Below are 22132 nucleotides of genomic sequence, written 5' to 3' on the forward strand. Positions count from 1 at the left end.
TGGAAGCTAAGGTTTGTAGTACAGTGGTATGCCTCATGCCAGTATGATAGGCAACAGTACAAACTGAAATGGAGTACCTGACATAGCAGTGCAGGCCTAACAAATGTGTATAAGTGAACCACATAAAAAGTACCAAGCCAGACAATTCCTGCTACACCATGAAACTATAGTACCTGTAGAAACACAAGCACAACGATTGGAGCATAAAGTCACTATAATCTTTTATTGTTAAAAACAAACAAGTTGAGCGCTTTCGTCTACTAAAAGAGACTTCATCAGAACACATCTCCTAAAACAACATTGTCCTTAAATACCACTCAAACCAATCACATTTCATACTTTTGGCTCCTAAATTTGTCTTTAAAGTGCTAGTGTTGATTATAAAATATCGTACTCCCTACTACCTTAAATGCTATTACATATCATATAATTCATCTAAAATTAAAAATATACAATATTATAATTGTTAAAAAAATAATCAATGAATATAAAAATGTATATAAAAAATGTATATAAAAATGACCATTATATATTAAAGATATATTTGATGAAATATGAACAATTATTTGTATACTAATAAAAAGTACTTTTTGTTGTGTATTATTGTGTGAATCTATACCAAACTACTAACTACAATTCTCCAGTATAGGTTTGATGGATATATACTCGTTAATTCCTGGGGTACAGAAGCATTCAAGCGAATCTGCCACCTTGTCTCTTTTCACCCAAAACTTTCTTTATGTTGCCACCCCTAGGGTTGTGTTTACTAACTCTAATATTCAAATTGAAACATTGAGCATGTGTGGCACTACCATTCAGATGTTTCCACAAAGCATTATTCCCATCCTGTTTCCTAATACTGTAACTGTGGTCATAAATTCTATTCCTCAAGCATCTGTCGGTTTCCCTACATAAAACTGGGACACTCAGTACACTTTGCTAGATAAACCAGATGCTTAGACCTACAGTTGCCCTTCTGAAATTTAACAGTCGTCTTATTGATATTCTCTAATATAATGGAGGGGGAATTGATTATGTACCTACACTGATTGCAAGTGCCACATTTATGTGTACCATTCCGTCCTACCTCATTGTTCTTGTAACTATTCTTTTCTAGTTCTTTTTTCAAGTTTGTACCATTCCTAAAGACGAAATGGGGCTTGTCCCCCACTATCCTATATACATTACTATCAAATTTCATAATGTTCCAATTTTTATATATTATATTCTTGATTTCCATACTGTATGGTGCATATTGTATACATGCCCTTTAAAACATGAATCTTCCGAATTGTTGTTGTTCATCGTTGTTCCCTCACCACTGGATGGGCAAACCCCTAAAAGGGTTTATATTTTTTCCCACTCACTTAAGCGTGGTTGGTGACATCAGTCACCATTGAGTCGGGTACCCCCTACTCCTGAAAAAAACCCCATTGTGCCTAATTCACCTGCTAAATAGTCTGAGGTCATTAGGGCTGCTCGAATACATTGCCCTTTAATGATGTTTCTTTTCTGTCCTAACGGGTGACAACTTGTGTATTCCAAATAAGAATTGCTGAAAGTGTCCTTCCTAAAAATATTGGATTTAAATTCCCATTCCTCATTGTTATTTTGGTATCCAAATAGGAAATAGATTCCTTCCCAACATTAAATGAAATTTTAAACTCTGACTACACAGATTTAAATATTTTTTAAAATCTTCTAACATAAGTCACCCTTCCAAATTATAAATATATCATCCAAAAATCGGAGATAGCAAATAATATTGCTAACCCAGTCAGTATTGAATATAAATTCATTCTCCCAGTCCAATAAGACCATATTAGCATATATGGGGGCACAAGCTGCCCCCATAGCTACCTTTCTTTTGTTTATAATATTCACCTTCGTACATAATGTAATTGTGTGATAGGACCATATCCATAAAATCGAGCACCAGGGTAATTCTATCCCATGACAAATTACCAAATTTCTTAATACTTTGGTAAAATCTGGTTCTACCTTCCTCTTGGGGTATACTTGAAAAAAGGTCAACCACATCAATTGTTACTAACCACTCCCCTTCTAAAGCTAGTTCTGGCTGCAGTCTCCCCAAGAAATCCCAAGAGTCTTTAACTATATGCCCTGTTTTCTTGTAAATAGGTTTTATCCACTTGTCTATTACTTTACCAAAGGGAAACGTCTTGGATGCACTGCCAGATATTATTGGCCTGAAAGGGGGATCAAAAGAGTCCTTGTGGACCTTGGGGATCCCCACTATAGTGCTGATTATAGGGTGTTCCACTCTTAAGAAGTTATATAAGTCCCTATCTATTCTATCTTCCAATAGTAGGTCTTCAAGGTACAAATCTATCTTGTGATACCCTATATTTACCTCATTAAGGGAAGATACAGTGTAATTTCCAGAATTCAACAAAATACTATTGATTTTGTTGGTATAATCATTATTGGGGTATATTACCTTACCCCCTTGTCGGGTTTCATAATTCTTATGTTATGGTTATGGGAATTGATTTGGATGCTAGTACAAAGGAAGAATGTGCCAAAATGTTTGATAACTTTGGCTTTACTTTTATGAAGTTTATAGTGAGTTGTAATGACAAGAAAATATGCATTTTAATGTCTGAATTAGATCAACTTAATAATATTATTGAAAATGATCTATTGTTTGATGAATTTGAACTATTTTTAGATTCTCAATACACATGGGTTGAAAATCAGGTGATGAAACAGTATGAGAGGAAATGTACGAAAATGAAAAGGGATATTGAACAATACAAAAAGGGGAATGTATATAGGTGGGACAAAAATGAATACACAACTAACAAGTTTAATAATAATAATAATAACAACAGAAAAAGATACCATACAAAAGGATTTGGAACATTCCAGTTTAGAGGTAATAGAGGGAGGTATAGACGGACGATGAAAGTAGATTACCCCCGTCCCTGTTTTTTTTAGCGGAAGATATAAGTTGGGAGAACCCCAGATGGGAGGGTTACCATCGAATAAGAACGGAAAGCACAAATCACAGGGGAGGACAGGGGAGTTACAGAAGCCAAGACAAATAGATGACAACCATAGGATTGTGAAAGTTAATGATATTATGAGCAGATACGGTGATTTTAATATCTATAATTACTCTAGTATTGAGCTCAAAAAGGAACATTTCACACTTTTAGCCAAAGGGATGAAATATGTTCCTAACACAAACATTAAGGTAGAGGACTACATAGTGGATTTTAAGAAATATCTAAGGAAATTAAATCTAGCTATCTTTTTTGAAGGGAAGGAACTAAGGGGAGAAACTGAGTTTAAAAACAAGAGTGTATATACACCACCACTAAACAACTTGTTGGGTACATTTGAAAAAATGGTTATAGAAGAAATCTATAATTATGGAAACAAATGTAGGACACTGAAAAAGAAATACAACTTAACGTGGGATGAAGCTGAAATTTTGAAAGACATCCAAAATAACCATAACATAAGAATTATGAAACCCGACAAGGGGTGGGGTGATAATATACCAATAATGATTATACCAACAAAATCAATAGTATTTTGTTGAACTCTGGAAATTATATTGTATCTTCCCTTAATGAGGTAAATATAGGGTATCACAAGATAGATTTGTACCTTGAAGACCTACTATTGGAAGATAGAATAGATAGGGACTTATATAACTTCTTAAGAGTGGAACACCCTATAATCAGCACTATAGTGGGGATCCCAAAAATCCACAAGGACTCTTTCGATCCCCCTTTCAGGCCAATAATATCTGGCAGTGCATCCAAGACGTTTCCCTTTGGTAAAGTAATAGACAAGTGAATAAAACCTATTTACAACAAAACAGGGCATATAGTATAAGACTCTTGGGATTTCTTGGGGAGACTGCAGCCAGAACTAGCTTTAGAAGGGGAGTGGTTAGTAACAATTGATGTGGTTGACCTTTTTTCAAGTATACCCCAAGAGGAAGGTAGAACCAGATTTTACCAAAGTATTAAGAAATTTGGTAATTTGTCATGGGATAGAATTACCCTGGTGCTCGATTTTATGGATATGGTCCTATCACACAATTACATTATATGCAAAGGTGAATATTATAAACAAAGAAAGGGGTAGCTATGGGGCAGCTTGTGTCCCCATATATGCTAATATGGTCTTATTGGACTGGGAGAATGAATTTATATTCAATACTGACTGGGTTAGCAATATTATTTGCTATCTCCGATTTTGGATGATATATTTATAATTTGGAAGGTGACTTATGCAAGTTAGAAGATTTTAAAAATATTTAAATCTGTGTAGTCAGAGTTTAAAATTTACATTTAATGTTGGGAAGGAATCTATTTCCTATTTGGTTACCAAAATAACAATGAGAATGGGAAATTTAAATCCAATATTTTAGGAAGGACACTTTCAGCAATTCTTATTTGGAATACACAAGTTGTCACCCGTTAGGACAGAAAAGAAACATCATTAAAGGGCAATGTATTCGAGCAGCCCGAATGACCTCAGACTATTTAGATTTAAAAGGTGAATTAGACACAATTGGGGTTTTTTTCAGGAGTAGGGGTACCCGACTCAATGGTGACTGATGTCACCAACTCGTTTAAGTGAGTGGGGAAAAATATAAACCCTTTTAGGGGTTTGCCCATCCAGTGGTGAGGGAACAACTGAACAACAACAACCGGAAGATTCATGTTTTAAAAGGGCATCGTTATACAATATGCACCATACAGTATGGAAATCAAGAATATAATATATAAAATTGGAACATTATGAAATTTGATAGTAATGTATATAGGATAGTGGGGGACAAGCCCCATTTCGTCTTTAGGAATGGTACAAACTTGAAAAAAGAACTAGAAAAGAAAAATAGTTACAAGAACAATGAGGTAGGACGGAATGGTACACATAAATGTGGCACTTGCAATCAGTGTAGGTACATAATCAATTCCCTCCATTATATTAGAGAAATTTAATAAGATGACTGTTAAATTTCAGAAGGGCAACTGTAGGTCTAAGCATCTGGTTTATCTAGCAAAGTGTACTGAGTGTCCCAGTTTTTATGTAGGGAAAACCGACAGATGCTTGAGGAATAGAATTTATGACCACAGTTACAGTATTAGGAAACAGGATGGGAATAATGCTTTGTGGAAACATCTGAATGGTAGTGCCACATGCTCAATGTTCCAATTTCGAATATCAGAGTTAGTAGAACACAACCCTAGGGGTGGCAACATAAAGAAAGTTTTGGGTGAAAAGAGACAAGGTGGCAGATTCGCTTGAATGCTTCTGTACTCATGCAGGAATTAACAGTATATATCCATCAAACCTATACTGGAGAATTGTAGTTAATAGTTTGGTATAGATTCATACAATTATATACAACAAAAAGTACTTTTCATTTGTATATAAATAAATGTTCATATTTCATCAAATATATATTTTTTAATATATAATGGTCATTTTATATACATTTTTTATATATTTTTATATACATTGATTATTTTAACAATTATAATATTGTATATTTTTAACTTTAGATGAATTATATGATATGTAATAGCATTTAAGGTAGTAGGGAGTATGTGATTTTATAATTAACACTAGCACTCTAAAGACAAATTTTGGAGCCAAAAGTATGAATTGTGATTGGTTAGCAGTGGTATTTAAGGACAATGTTGTTTTATGAGAAGTGTTCTGATGAAGTCTCTTTTAGTAGATGAAAGCGCTCAACTTGTTTGTTTTAATAATAAAAAGATTATAGTGACTTTCGTTCCAATCGTTTGTGCTAGTGCTTCTACAGGTTCTATAGGTTCATGGTAGCAGGAATTGACTGGCTTGGTACTTTAAATGTGTATAAGTGTCAGGTGTACCCTCATCCTATGTATACCCACAGTAACAATCAGGTGTGCCCCCACGGGTAGAAATGTACAAATAATATCTGTCCCCCCTGTATGTAGAAATGTTGATAAGTCTATGCAAATTGGCTCATGGAAGCCCTGCAGGCGCAGCATGCTTCCTGTCTATGTACAACACAAAGGTGAGCCCTCAAGTAAAAAACAACTTGATTTTTCACACACATATAGTATATATGCCCATAGTGGGCATGCTCACACATTTAAACAAATTTAGCAAATTTCAGTCAGCAGCATACTGAAAGGTCATACTGGGCATGCTCACACACATAAACAAATGAAGCATATGTCAGTCAACAACATACTGAAAGGTCATACTGGGCATGCTCACACACTTAGGCCATGTCTGAGTACAGCAGTGGGCCACACATATCTGGCAGTTGCAGTTCTTACGCCAGACACATGTCACTATTCACCAATCCTGCCTTGCGCACACAGTGATATGAAAATATACCCATATAATATATTGGACGCCTGTCATAATCAAACTATGTAATACAAGTACTTAAGTTGTTCAAAGAAAGTTAAAATACAAAGAAGATCAATAAATCTCCAATCAGTATCATCAAGAAACAATGAGCACTCCTAACATTATCCAAGCCAAGCTCTGCCAAAAATATTGCCAAAGATTCCATAGAGAACTATGAAGCTTTCTTTAGCTATGTCATAAATATCAATGTAAGCTCATATATGTTCTGAGTTAGTGCAAAGTGTAAATGAATACATGTACACGACTGACATTGCCAACATCTTGTTAGACAGGTTCATACATATTTACCCCCCTCTCACTAACAAAAGGGCCCATTACCATACCTGGAGATTGTGAAAACCTGGAAATCACATATACAATGGTTAAACAGCTCTATCCAAACCTAAAAACGCGGTGTCTATGGGATGACATGCTGTCCCTGGCTGTGTCATATGTGAACTCCAAAACAAACAGACCCTGCACCTGAACAGTCTGTTAAGACTCACCCTCTGTACAGGATATGAAACTGTTGAATGGGTTACAACAACATTTGGCACCCTCCACAAGTGTTGGTGCACAACAGACCATGGAAACTATTGTCTTATAAGCCTAATATCCCTGATCTGCAAGGCCATAGAGTCCATCATTATGGAACTCATAAACAGAGCTATTGGGAGCCTACAAACACCCAACCCTACCCATTTTGGTTTGGTCAGGGGCAGATCATGGTCCCTAAACCTGCTAGACAGTTTTCAAGGCAGTTACCCAGGATATACATCCATGAAATGAGCTTCACACAGCCTACATAGACCTTGAAAAGCCCTTTTCCAACATCTCACACACATGTCTTATCCACAAAATCAACAACCTGTGCATAAACACGTATGTCATTTGATGGATTGCCAACTGGTGCACAGCTAGATCCCACAAGGTAAGAATTGTGGTCTCCCTGTTGGACTGTAAGCTGGTAAAAACTCCTGTTCCCCATGGCTCAGTCTTGGGACCCATCCTGTCTGGTGTATACTATTCAGAAGTACAGTCAAACACACGAGGGCTATGGTTAGCAAAGTTTGTGGATGACTGCAAAAAGGTTGTCATGATCCATTTTTGGGACAACAGAGACATCCTTAAAAAGAGTCTCAGTCAGACAGATGTGGTGTCAAAATTATGGCCTCGAGCTACAGTCATACAAATACCACATAGGTGCCAACACCCTAAATATGGAGGTAATAATAAGGGATCTATAGATATGTGGATAGTCATCTCTGCTTTCAGAAACACATTCACAAAGTGTTTAGAAAATCATGTTATGTGTTCCCACAAATTGCCAACGTCTTCATCAATCATCAGACCCATCAGAGAGTACCACAACACACCTGCGATGAATCTAACAAGGCACCTTCAACAGCTGGAAAGACCACTGAAGTACCTCAACAAGAGGATTACTGGCCTCAAACAGTTGCCCCATGCAACAAGACTGAAGTAACTCAATCTGTACTCTGCTGCATACCGTCTACTCAGGTGATCTCTTCCCAACAGACAGGACCATGTCCAATGTAGAACTGATGTACATGCTCTGTTTGAAGTAAACCCAAGCTCACTGTGCCACATGCTCTTGGGATATAATCATCACAACAATAAACAGAATATGTTGGAGGGATACATTACTAACTCACAGACTTCTCTTGCTTTTTAACAGGCTCCCAACCTACATTAAGCTTAGTCCCTCACTGACACCCTTCCAGATGAGCCTTGATGAGTGTATGTGAAACTGATCTGTCACATCATGGATCACTTCATCAGCTCTACTACACAGAGGCATAAGAAACTATCCCCAGGTGTGGTGATAGCTGCACACTCTGGCCATACTAATATATGCCTTCAGGCAGATAGCCTATTACATACCTATGTACCTATATATGTAGGGGGAACACAGTATAATAAGCCAAAGATAGATGAGCAGAGATGTGTGTTAGAGGGTGACCATGACAGGGAGCCATTCAGGACTGTCCCACCCAGCACACATCCCAATGGCACAAAAGGCATGAGGTGCACATCTCACCCACTGTACATAATAGCCACCAGTATCTGTAAGCATTACAGCGTATGTGATGCATGTGCCTGCTGTACAACATGACTGTGCAATGAAATACACATCTACTATCTGTAGACATGTACCTGTCACATAGGTTCATAGGTATGTAGTAGACTATCTTCATGAAGGCATATATTAGCCTAGGCAAGTTGTGCAGCTTTCACCACCCCATTGGTTAGTCTCCTAAGCCCTAGTTCTAATAGTTAGTACCCTAAGCCCCTTTCTAGTGGGGCTGCTGATGTGATCCCTGGCATGAGTTGTCTGTTTCCCATCCACTCATCAAGGTTCCTATTGAAGAGTGTCAGCGATGGGCTCTGTCTGATCTACATTGTGACTCTGTTCTACAGTAAGGCAAGTCTCTGGGATGGTATTCTATCCCACCAGCATGTTGTATTCATTGTTGTGATGAGGTTCATATCCCTGGAGTGCGTAGTGTGACTCAATTTTGTTTTCCTTAGATGGAGCATGTTCAACAGTTATGTGTTGGACATGGCTCTGTATGTTAGCCAGTGTTTACCTCTGAGTAGGCGGTACGCAACAGAGAACAGATTTAGTTTTTCCAGTTGTGTTGCATAACACAACTGTTTGAGGCCAGTAATCCTCTTGATGAGGTACCTCTGTGGTCTCTCCAGCTGCTGGATATGCCTAGTTGAGTACATCCAAAATGGTGCATTGTACTCAATGATGGGTCTGATGACTTAAGAATAGAGGGCCACCACTACCTCTTTTGATCCTGATGCAAACCCTTTGTTGATTAGGTGGGCCACATAGGATTTCCTAATCATTATGGCAATATGGTTGTCAAAGGAAAGATGACTATCTACTTGTGTCCCCAGATCCCTTATTACCTTGTCAGTTTTTAGGGGGTAACACTTATGTGGTAGTTTGTGGGTACTTTGTTTTCCCCAAAGGGGATTACTATGCATTCATTCGCATTGAGCTTGAGGCTGGGATTCTGACACCACACATCTGTCTCACAGAGTCCCTTCTGGAGAATATTTGTGTCATCCGGGGAATCTATTATGGCAAACACTTTACAGTTCCCAGCAAACTTAGTCAGCCACAACCCTCTTGTGTTGGCATGTACTTCTGAGAAGTATATACCAAACAGGAGGGGCCCCAGGACTGAACCCTGGGGGACACCAGTTGTTTCCGGTTTAGAGTCTGACATGTAGCCAGCAACTCTCAATTTGTGGGATCTATCTGTGAGCCAGTTTGCAATCCATCTTGTGATGTATGGATTTATGCCCAGGTTGGTGAGTTCATCTATGATACCTGACTGGGGAATGGTGTCAAAGGCCTTAGCAAGGTATAGGTAGGGTGTGTGGAGCTCCTTTCAATCATCTGTAGCCTGGGTAACTGTCTCAAAGAAATCCACCCAGTTCAGGAGGCATGATCTGCATCTGATGAAGCCAAACTGGGTGTGCTCAACTGTGGGAAGGTTCCCAATGTCTTCATTATTGACTTCCATTATGATTGGCTCCATTGCCTTGCAGATGACGCTCGTCAGACTCATAGAGTGGGAATGCCAAGGGTCTGTTGTGGCCCCACCCCTGTGGAGTGGGAAGAACATTGCTGTGCAACATTCTATGGGCACATATTCTGTAGAGAGGATGTAGAGAGAGGTGTAGGTATCATTGATGAATATGAATACATCCCCACCCTATGTGCTATGATTCAGGTTTTGATGCTGGAAGGTATGGAATGTGTAGTATCCTGGTAGTGCTGGTGTGCTCCCTGGAGCCTTGAGCTAGGTTTCTGTTACTGCACAGATATCAATATTCTCCATACTGAGAAGTGCCTGGAGTGTGTGTATTTGGAGGCTGACACTTCTGGCAATGAGTAGTATTTAGCTCACTTAGTGGTTATTTGTGTTGGTTACGGGGTTTGGTTTGTCCTGAGTGACCGGTGTTCCACACCTGAAGTCAACGCCTCATTGGTCTGATCCGACCATAAGCTAATTACCCTAGATTTCCACATTCTGCCCAAACTCCCATTAAGGAAACCATGGTATAAAATTTCTCCAAAGCCAACTTCATGCTTCTTAAGACAGAAGTGGTGAACTTCATGACACCCATGCAGATGGACAATACAGTTATGACTACTGAATCCTACACAATTGCAATTTATAAGCACTTACATGAGTGCATGGATTGTGCTATCCCAAACAGAACCAAGACGCTATCCTCCAAAATAAGGAAACCAATCTGGTGGTCCCCTGCCATAAACAAACTGTACAACAGAAGGAAGAAACTGCTGCAAAAGAAATTAAAATCCCATGAGTGTAGGAGCTCCCTGGTCAGCCTCAGTAAGAAGCTGCAATCCCTGATAAAATCCTCAAAAGCTAGTTACAAAAACAAAATCACCACTGCTTCTAAAGACAGCCACAAAGCATTCTATAGCTATGTCAAGAATCTCAATGGCAACACTCAGATCTGCTCTGAGTTACAGCACAATGGCACTAAATATACAGACCCAACTGATATTGCCAACATCGTGGCAGATAGGTTTAGTGCTAACTTTATCCCCCTCTCACCCATTAAAGAGCCCATCTCTATACCAGAAAAATCTAAAGTTCCTGTAATCATGGCTGCACAGGTAAAAACCACACTCTCCAAAGCCAGGAACACAGCATCCATGGGACGAGACAACATCCTAGGCTGCATTCTACATGAACTACAGAATGAACTGGCACCCCACCTAAGTACCATGTTCAATCATAGCCTCACCTCAGGCTTTGTACCTGCTGAATGGCGCACAGTGATGGTTATCCCACTCCACAAGGGTGGAGCCACCACGGACCTCAGGAATTCCCGCCCCATTAGCCTGATGAGCCTGGTCTGCAAGGCCATGGAATGTATCATCATGGAACATATAAACAAAGACATTGGTAATCTCCAAACTCTGGACACCACACAGTTCAGGTTTGTAAAAGGCAGATCATGTCTCCTAAACCTGATAGACTTCTTTGAAGCAGTCACCAAAGCCATAGACAAGGGTAAGGTGGTACACACAGCCTATCTAAATCTTGCCAAGGCTTTCAACACCATCCCCCACTCTGGAATTATAAATAAACTCACTAAGCTAGGTATAAGTCCCTATGTCACAAGATGGGTTGCCAAATGGCTCACTGACAGAACCCACACTGTGAAAGTAGCAGACTCCAAATCTGACTTCAGGCCAGTGACAAGTGGAGTACCACAGGGTTCAGTCCTGGGTCCTCTCCTGTTTGGTATCTACTTCTCTGAAATACAGGCTAACACAGAAGGACTTATGTTAACGAAGTTCGCAGATGACTGCAAACTAGGAGCCATAATCAAAACTCCTAACGATGTGGACATCATACAAAAGGGCCTCACTGAGACAGATGCCTGGTATCAAAGCCATGGCCTCAAGCTCAATGCCAAAGAGTTCATTGTCATCCCCTTTGTAAAAACTCTCTACCCATGAACGACAACATAGGCAGTAGTATACTTAACACCGAAAGTGTGATAAGAGACCTTGGGACACAGGTGGACAGTAGTGTCTCCTTTGATAATTACATTGCCACAGTAGACAGGAAATCCTTCTACCTGGCACACCTCATCTCAAAAGGTTTCTCATCCAGAAAAAAAGAGGTCATTGTACCCCTCTACTCATCACTCATTAGACCCATTATAGAGTACAACGCCCCTTTTGGTATGCACCTCACAAGACATCTACAACAAATGGAAAGGCCACAGAAATACCTCACAAAGAGGATTACTGGCCTCAAACAGATGCCCTACACAGACCATCTCAAAAACTCCAGTTTTACTCCGTCGCAAGTAGCCTACTCAGAGCTGATCTCTGCCTAACATACAAAGCTATGTCAAACCCAGAGCTGTTGGATATGCTCCACTTAAGAAAACCAAATCCCTCCGAACTACACGCTCTAGGGACCTAAACCTTGTCACCACAATAAACAGAACATGCCGGAGGGATAGATTCCTGTCCCAGAGACTTCCCATACTCCAGAATAAACAACCTATATATATCAAACAAAGCTCCTCATTAGCACTCTTTAAGAAAAATCTTGATGATTGGATGGGAAATAGGAAATTCACCCCGGGGATCACCTCTGTGGCTCTGCTCGACAGTGGCACAGGAAAATAATTTTCTTTGGTGGCAAAAGCCAGGGTACCTTTTTAGGCTGGGCTTGTATAGTTCCCAGGGCCGATAGCCTAGTACCTACCTATGAACCTATGAACCTTTGAGCCTTGCCTAAAAAAGGTAATATGGGGACAGCAAGAGCCTTGGCCAGTATTCAGAAGCATAGGGGTGACAGGTGCAAACCATATCTAGCGAATCAATGAAGCATGTCTATCATGTCATCCCAGGCAGACAGAAACTGGATACTCATTGAATGACACCAGAAGCTCAGTCAATTGTTGAAGTTTATCATCTTTCTGTTATATTGCAGTATCATGTAGGTAAAGGTAAGATGCTACTCAAGGTCAGGGTCATACCGGCCTGGGCTACATGATCATGCAGCTACTATATATCTCTTGTCATGTTGTCCTGGGAGGTGTGTCTCAGATCATTCACACTGACATGTACAAAGACCGCGTCATATATGTACCTGTTCTGGAGTGATCTAAGTGCTTGTGTTATGTGGCGGATCATAACACCTGAGAGACAACTGACAGTAACCTTCCCCTTGTCCAGCCTAGTGAGTGGAATATCTGTATCCCCTGACTATGGCGTCACCTATTACTAGTGTGTTGGGTATGTTGTTTTGCCTTAGGGCCTGTTGTGAGACACACTGCTTTGTTGTATTATGTGTTTTTTGGCATGTGCTTGGAGGTGCATGTTGCTTGCTTGTCTGCTTAGGAGGAAACTCTCTTTTTCAGATTAATATTTATATTTTCCAAGTATGGTAATGTGTATTTATGTGTGTTTTTGCTGGTGCTTATATTGTAGGTCTATGTGAGACTGTTGGTGTTGTGCTTGTATGACCCTACTCTCTTGACTGTATTGTCCAGTATTGGGTTGACAGAGCTTAGCCACCGGTTTGACCCTGTGTGTGCCAGCATGTGGTGCATCAACCCATATATGATATGGTCATGGCCTATGCATACAATACACTCACAATACACCTAGTATGATATGCCTGCTGAGGTTAGCAAATGTGAAAAAAACCTTTGGGCAAACTGTCAGCGAGTAATGTCTGTATTGCACCCTGTAACTCCATATTGCTTGCTGAAGTGTAAAGAAGTACTTTGTTTGGATTAAGAACCCCACACTTGCCAACTGTGTATGTGTGTGTCTGTCTCTCCCTGGGGAGAGAGCAACCTTTTTGGAGACTACTCACACCCCTTAAAAGTGATATACTCATCTTTGTCAAGTCTGATGATGTCACCGTCCTACAAATACACCTGTGGGAAGGTGAAATTCCAATAATGTGTATAGCGTGTCATGTAAATGCATACTGCTGTAGGATTATAATGTAGCTAGGTAGGAATTTGAATCCTGCACTTGTCAACTGTGTGTGTGTGTGTGTTTGTCTCCCTGGTGAGGGAGTAACTATTTTGGAGACTACTCACATCCCTTAAAAGTTCATCTTTGTCAAGTCTGATGATGTCACCATCCTACAAATATACCTGTGGGAAGGTGAAATCCCAGTAATGTGTATAGCGTGTCATTTAAATGTGTATTGCTCTAGTATCATAATGTAGTTAGGTAGGGATATAAATCCTGCACTTGCCAACTGTGTGTGTCTCCCTGGGGAGGGCGCAGCCTTTTTGGAGACTGCTCACACCCGTTAAAAGTGATATACTCATCTTTGTCAAGTCTGATGATGTCACCGTCCTACAAATATACCTGTGGAAAGATGAAATCTCAGTAATGTGTAGAGTGCATCCTGTAAATGCATGCCACTATAGTATCATAATGTAGTTAGGTAGGGGTTTGAATCCTGCACTTGCCAACTGTGTGTGTGTGTCTGCCTGGGGAGAGAGCAGCCTTTTCGGAGACTACTCACACCCCTTAAAAGTGATATACTCATCTTTGTCAAGTCGGATGATGTCACCATCCTACAAATATACCTGTGGGAAAATGAAACCCCTGTAATGTGTATAGCGCATCATGTAAATGTGTACTCCTATAGTATCATAATGTAATTAGGTAGGAGTTTGAATCCTGCACTTGCAAACTGTGTGTGTATTTCCCTGGGGAGGGAAAAAAACCTTTTTAAAGACTACTCCTTAAAAGTGATATACTCATCTTTGTAAAGTCTGATGATGTCACCATCCTACAAATATACCTGTGGGAAGGCAAAATCCCAGTAATGTGTATAGTGGGTCATGTAAATGTATACTGCTGTAGTATCATAATGTTGTTAGGTAGGAGTTTAAATCCCTCATTTGCTAACTGTGTGTGACACCGTTGGTCAATGTGGAGTGGGTTTTGATTTTTCTAGTGTATGACATATCACAATGACAACTGTATGTGCATAACACATGTAAGGTAGCTGTGGGGCAAAGCCATATACATACATGTGACATCAATTATTTCATAGGTGGGTACTCTGCTTTCTCCATGAAAGCATCTGTTATCTTTGCCAGAGTGTGCTGGTGCTTTCCAGACCTTAGGTCACTTCTGTATGCTCGTGACAAGCTTAGCCACTGCAGTGATCCCTGGGCTACGTCTTCTGTTTCACATCCACTCATTATAGTTTCTGTTGAAGAGTGTGAGTGAGGGTTTATGCTTGAGGTATATTTGAATCCTGTTCCAAAGCAAGCAAAGTCTGGCAAAGACGACTAATCATTATAGGTGTGCAACAACCTCTGTGGATCTGCATGCAAACCCTTTATTGCTTATGTGCTCCACAGATGGATTTCCAAAACACTTTGGTAATGTGATTATCAAAGGAGAGATGACTAAACACATGGCTCTATGTATACATTAGTACCTGTTCCACATTTTGGGGGCTACTACCTATGTGGTACTCTGGGGATACTTTGTTTTCTAAAAATGGATAACTATGCTTTCTTTGGCTTATAGCTTTACAGCATGATTTTGACACCAGGTATCTGTCTCTATGATACCCTTTTGGAGGATGTGTGTGTCATCTGGAGAATAAAGTATAGCCCACAGTATGCATTTTCATCAAACATGGGCAGACATATCCATACTGTGTTTGTTTGTACCTAAGAAAGCTATATGACAAACAGGAGTGGTCCCAGAACTGAGTGCAGGTGAATACCACTTGTTACTGGCATAGAATTGTACATGGAGGCTGCAAATGTTACTGTGTGTCCTACATCTGTGCGACAGTTGTCAATCCATCATCTAACAATCGTTTATGGTCAGTCCGTTGAGGTTATGTATAATACCAAAATGTGGGATGGGTATGAATTGCTGGTGAGCTATAGCTTGGCTGTGTGGACCTCTCCCTCCCTCACCTATAGCCTTGTTAACTGGCTTGAAGTCTACTAAGTGTAGGAGCCATGATCTGGCCTTTAGAGAACCTAAGTGGGTATGGTGCAGTGTTTGCAGGTACATAATGTCTCTGTTAATGAGTTCCATAATGCTGTGCTCCATAGCCTTCCAGATAACATTTGTCTGGCTTATAGGGTGAGAGTTTCCAGGATCTGTTGTAGCTCTACCCTTAATCAATTTATGTTAACATTTGCACTGGGTGTGACAAGGGTGGACAGGATTAGGAATAAGTATATTAGAGGGTCAATCCAGGTTTGAAGGTTAGTAGACCAAGCCAGATAGGCAGGATTACGTTGGTTTGTACATGTGCTGAGGAGGAATGCAGAGTATATTGTGAAATAGATTCTAAAGATGAAGCCGCCAGGTAACAGGAAAAGAGGAATGCCTAAGATGAAGTTTATGGCTGTGGTGAGAGAGGACATGCAGGTGGATGGTGTGACAGCATAAGATGCAGAGGGCAGGAAGAAATGGAAACAGATGATCTACTGTGGCAACCCCTAATGGGAGCATCCGAAAGGAGAAGAAGAAGTTGTATCTCAACCCTTGTAGACTGTGAACACCATTACCGTGCGTCATTCCACAAGTATGTAACCTGTATAGAGGCTGCATCTGAACAGAGTGTTTAGGTGAGTGGTGACTTCATATGTCAGCTTGTGTATGACACAGCCAGGGACACTTTCCAGTACCATTGCCACTGTGGTTTGGACTTTGATAAAGAGATGTTTTAACTAGAGTGTCTGTGAATCATCAGGTTTTACATTCTTCAGGTCTGGAAATGTGGCCCTTGTGTAATGACAGGGTGGTGAAATCCGCATTCAAACTGTCTGACAAGATATTTTTAATGTCATTCAGATAAGAGTACTTTGTGACCATTTACATTAACTATGACCGGATTAGAGATTTCCCCTGTAGATTATAAACAACACTAAAGAAAGCTTTAGTGTTGTCTTTGGAATCCTTGCCAATTTGTATTTTGAAGCTTGCCTTGCATGATTAATGAGGACTTGTATTTTCCCAATGATACTGACCAGAGAGGTTATCCCTTCTTGGTATGTAACTCTTTTTTGGTACAACTTCACACCTTCTATTATATATTTAGTCTATGGCAGGGGTCCATGAGACTAATGCACTGTTACTGTATAAGTGAGAACTTTTTGTGTTTATGATAGCATGGACCATGCAACCCTGTAGGTGAGCAGTGTACATTGCTAAAGGATTATGCAGCTGGGATAGTGTTAACCTTAGTAATGCAAACCAGTGACAGATGGCAACAACAGCATCACCCACAGCACAGTGTCAACCTATGTCATACACACACATGCATACTCAAGTTCCAAAATATGTGTAGTACAATGCATACTGACCACCAATAGAAACTATGGAGTGTTAACACTGGCCAATACAGGGCATGTCACCCTGCCCATGTGTCCAATATGCATGTACATGCAGACAGTGCACCTTCACCATGTTCACAAATGGACACCTGCAGACCTGTGTTGCACACACCCCACACTTACTCTCCACTGTATAATGCATGCTGACACAACTACACACATCAGCCAAGTGGCACATAGGCAAACAAAACACAATTGGATTAAACACTGGTGAAAACAATACATCATTGCTAATTACAGCTTTAATGCATCATGCCTGCTCAGCTACACCTTCAAGGATATCATTACAGTTTACTGCTGACAACATGCTACACATCCAACCATTGCTATACTTTATTGAAGTCACCCTGTGCATCAGCACCATGTTAGCCTGTTCCTGCATCAATGTTACAGATGACAGGAGGTGGCACAGGTTTCATCATATGCACAGGGTGTGTTGTTGGTTTGCCAGAGGCCTACACTGAGCCATACAATCGACATGTGTGTGTGAGTGTGTGTGTGAGGGCCATGAGTACTGTTATGGGCCAATGTTGATGTCATATGTGCGGGTATGTGTTTGCCCTAGGTTTCTGGTTTATGTGTGTGTGTGTCTGCATGCACACAGTTCCACCATGTGGCTGCCATATACGGGGATTTGTGAGACAGCCACAGACTGTACCTGGCAGGCTTTACAGATCACTGTCTCTGGCCACGGATATGGAACCTGTGCCTGGCAGGGGTGCTACAGACAGTATCAGGTACTAATCCAGGTTGGGTACTATCCTCAGAGGTTGACAAATGTCCACTGGATCCAGGTCCCTGCTGGGAGTGGCCAGAGTCACATGCATGTGGTCTGCTAGGACGGTCTATGGACAGCTCCCCCCAACATTGCTGGGGCTGGTACTGACACTAAGGGAGTGGCTGTGACTTGCTGGATGTCCATGGCGACCTCCAGCTGGTGATGTTGCTGGCATACGTCCACGTCAACGTCTCAACCATCCCGCACTGTCCTGACACATGGACATGACATTGTGGAGGACATACAATGTCTCACCGCAACGTCTATCAATGACCTCAGTGTAGTTACATATGGCACCTGCTAGGTCATGGATACTGTCATTTACAGAGGTGTAATGAGCCCTCTGTGCCTTTAGCCCCTGTCTGGTGTACCGCTCCATTCATGTCTGTGCCTCCATGACAGCCTGGAACATGCGTGTGGTAGAAAGAGGTGTGACACATCTACCAGGGGCATGATGACCAGCAGTGCTCTGATGAGAACCCCTGAGCATCTGCCTATGTTGTACCATTCCAGACATCTGGCTATGGCTGCTGTGCCCTGATACATGTGCCATAGATACCACACTGTCCTGGCCAGTGCCAACCATACACTGTCCCTCAGCTAAGGGCAATGGTGATGATGGATGTACAGGCAGTATGACTGTGTGCATGGATGGGGTGGAGACTTGTGTACTGTCAATTGGTGGCCCAGCAACAGACCCTGACAAACCTGCCTATGCCTCAACACACCTGTCCTCATGATCACTGTCTGTCTCAGTGACATCAGCTTCCCTGCTGTACTGAACCAGCCCCACCTCACCACCTGTGAGAAGAAAACAGGAAACACACTTTAAGACCTGAACATGACTTCAGACCACATGCACACATGCACACACAAAAAATTACACTCCTCGTGAAAGCAGACACACACAACACCAGCAGTCAAAGAACATACACAATAGCAGGTGATAGTGGAGTACATTATCACAAGCAAAACAGTCATATCACACCTGTCAGCATGCAGGACATGTATTGCTCAACAGCATGCAGTGCAAGTGTAGTCAATCCTTGTTACTAACAGTATACATGGCTTTGATGCATGTGTGTTGTTATTCAGTGATGGCCCACCCCCTGGAACACAATACATACATGGACACAACATTGCTGTGCAAGTATTCATAACCCTGTGATGTACTGCGCACCATAACTCACAGGTGTACATACCATTGCTGGATGTGTATCTATGTGTCAGATAGGTATCCAATGTTGATTACAGCCTCTGTGTCTTTATCAAATAATTGTGGACACGTGTTTAGCACATGCATGATGAGTATTCATACAACATCATCAGTGGTGCATGGATAACTGATAGAATACCATTCGGCCACATACCCACTGTACGGTACATATGGTGAGTGTAGATCATATCGTGGACATGCCAGTCTCATTCATGACATGGCATGCTAAAACACGACTGCACATTTAAACACTACACATACCCAATATATGAAATATGATCTAGCCACTCAATAGCATCACAAGACATATATGTATCAGTTGTGCAAATGGTGATTGGTATGCATACTGTTTAGAGGTGCATATGTGTGCACACACACATCATTATGGTTGCAGCAATGGCAGCTATGTGTAGTACTGTGGTTACAATAACTGGATGGGGTATAGTACCATAGGCCATCATCATGAGGCATCAGGTGGTCACTCAAGGCTACAAATGTTTCACAAACCAGCACAAATCATGCTGTGCTGGAACTGTACTACCTTGGCTAAATTCACCATTTCACAACCAGTTGTTACGTGATTTTGTAAGGAGGCCAATAAGGAGCATTCCCTGCCATGAATGTGTACTGTGTTGCAGAGTGTTTAAATGCCCCAGGATAGGCCTCTACCCCTCAGGTATTTTCTGTGTAATGTGTGAATGAGATTTTGGATACTGGAGTGTGTCTTTACAGAGGGTTTGGGAATCCTTTATGTGTAGCATGTTAAAATGCTCTGTGTATGACATAGATGTGTATGTTATGTGCATGTTGAGTATCAACTGTGCCTATCCAATGGTCACTACAGTCTAGCCACATTTGTTTGAGATGGTCTGGGTATTGCATGTGTTTGAGGCTGCTAATCACATTAGTGAGATATGTGTGCTCTTACACCAAACATGCAGAGCATGCATTATGTGTAGGTGTGTTACATGTGTACATGGCCTACACCTTAACTATGACATGCACTTTTTATTTCCAATAATAAATGTAGAACACACTCAGCAGCATCTGTCCGCTGCCTTGACATCACCCCAGAGGTACCTACATAGAGATGAGACAGTTTGTCAGTGGCCACAACTGTGGCATTGCTACTGTTTGCAATCTTACAGTACAACAACAGTTTACATTCACAGGGCTACAGCTTATGTTCCAAATGATCAGTATTGCACAACAACAGGCTCTACATCTTTGAACGACACACTCCACATCTCACATATGCATGATCTACCAATACAGATAACAATAGTCTACAGATATGCCATGTTACCTGCATGCTCCATGTGTGCTTGCTGGGTGGCTCCAACCTCCATCATGGTGTATGTCTGCTGCTGTTGTTGTTGGGCAGGTGCCACCAGGCTCATGAGCAGCTCCTACACTCTGGTGGGGGAGGGTGTATGCTAACACCCCCCTCCCGTTGCAAGCTGTTCCGTACGCACATCAGCGGCACGCTGACGGACATGTCAGAGAAGATCACTACAGTGGTGGCATACCTGCTCATATGTGTGGTTATGCAGGCCTAACTCATTGACCCTGCAGACAAGATCTTGCCACATTGCAGTATGCTCTTGCTGGTCCTGGCTGGTTCATGAAAATAGCACACGGTAATGCTTGATCATGATGCTAGTGATGATATCATCGTCAGCCCTACTGTAACTTGGGGTCCTGTGGTGGGTCATGATCCCTGGAATACATAAATACAAAAATATGTCTGAGCAAGCCATATGGCATATTTAACATTATACAGTACAGATATCACTTAACTGCTATATATATATATATATATATATATATATATATATATATATATATATATATATATATATATATATACTTATACCTGAGCACAGATTACAATAATTACTCACACACATATATCTACATGTTGGAGTACATTTTCCTGTAGTGTTGTATGATTGTACTGGATGTTATGTTTGTGAATACATAAATGATATGTATATCTGAGATGGCTTACTGGCAAATCACATATGCTGTGATGTGAATGGTTGTGGTTTATTTCCTAATAAATGCTTTTTATTTTGTTACTAGCCAAAACAAAGGTCAGGGGCTACAGACGGAATAAGGCACATTTCAGCATTTGCAAGTGGGTTTTCAGAAGGGTGAGCACGGCTTATGGAGTTTAGCAGCCTATAAGCTAACCAAGAGTGAAACACTGTAACTGCCACTTATCACTGCTCACTCCACAACTGCTTGAAAGTGCCTTGCTCACTCTCTATCCAATGAACCATGTTCTGCACAGCAACAGAATAAAATCACTATATAAGACTATACAAGAGTACCTGGCACACTGTATGCAACATGATGCACCACCTAGCCACAGCAGATATACATCAAGCTGATGTGTAAAGAAGTATATCATCCATCACAATCAATGTAAGGTCCAGTAAATGTATTAATATTATACCACACAACTTGTTAATGCCAAACCCGTGGCCAAAATATGTGCACAATTGGGAATATAGGTCACATACTGCTGTAGTACACTATGAATGTGCTAGATACACAGTTATATGTACTACCACACATATGTCAAAGGACATGTTACAGACATACCCACACACACGTCAGACATAATTACAGGGCACAAAGGTATGACAACCCAGACAAGCTTTCAGTGTGTGCTATAAATTACTGTGTGTCAGTACTTACACAACCTTAATCTTGAGAAATGTAATCTGTGATGAATACAGGGACCACACAAAACAGTGGATGCAAGCATTGCGGACATACACCAT

The sequence above is a fragment of the Protopterus annectens genome, chromosome 5.part1, assembly GCF_019279795.1.
Source record: "Protopterus annectens isolate FY-2018-M chromosome 5.part1, PAN1.0, whole genome shotgun sequence".
NCBI lineage: Eukaryota > Metazoa > Chordata > Ceratodontiformes > Protopteridae > Protopterus > Protopterus annectens.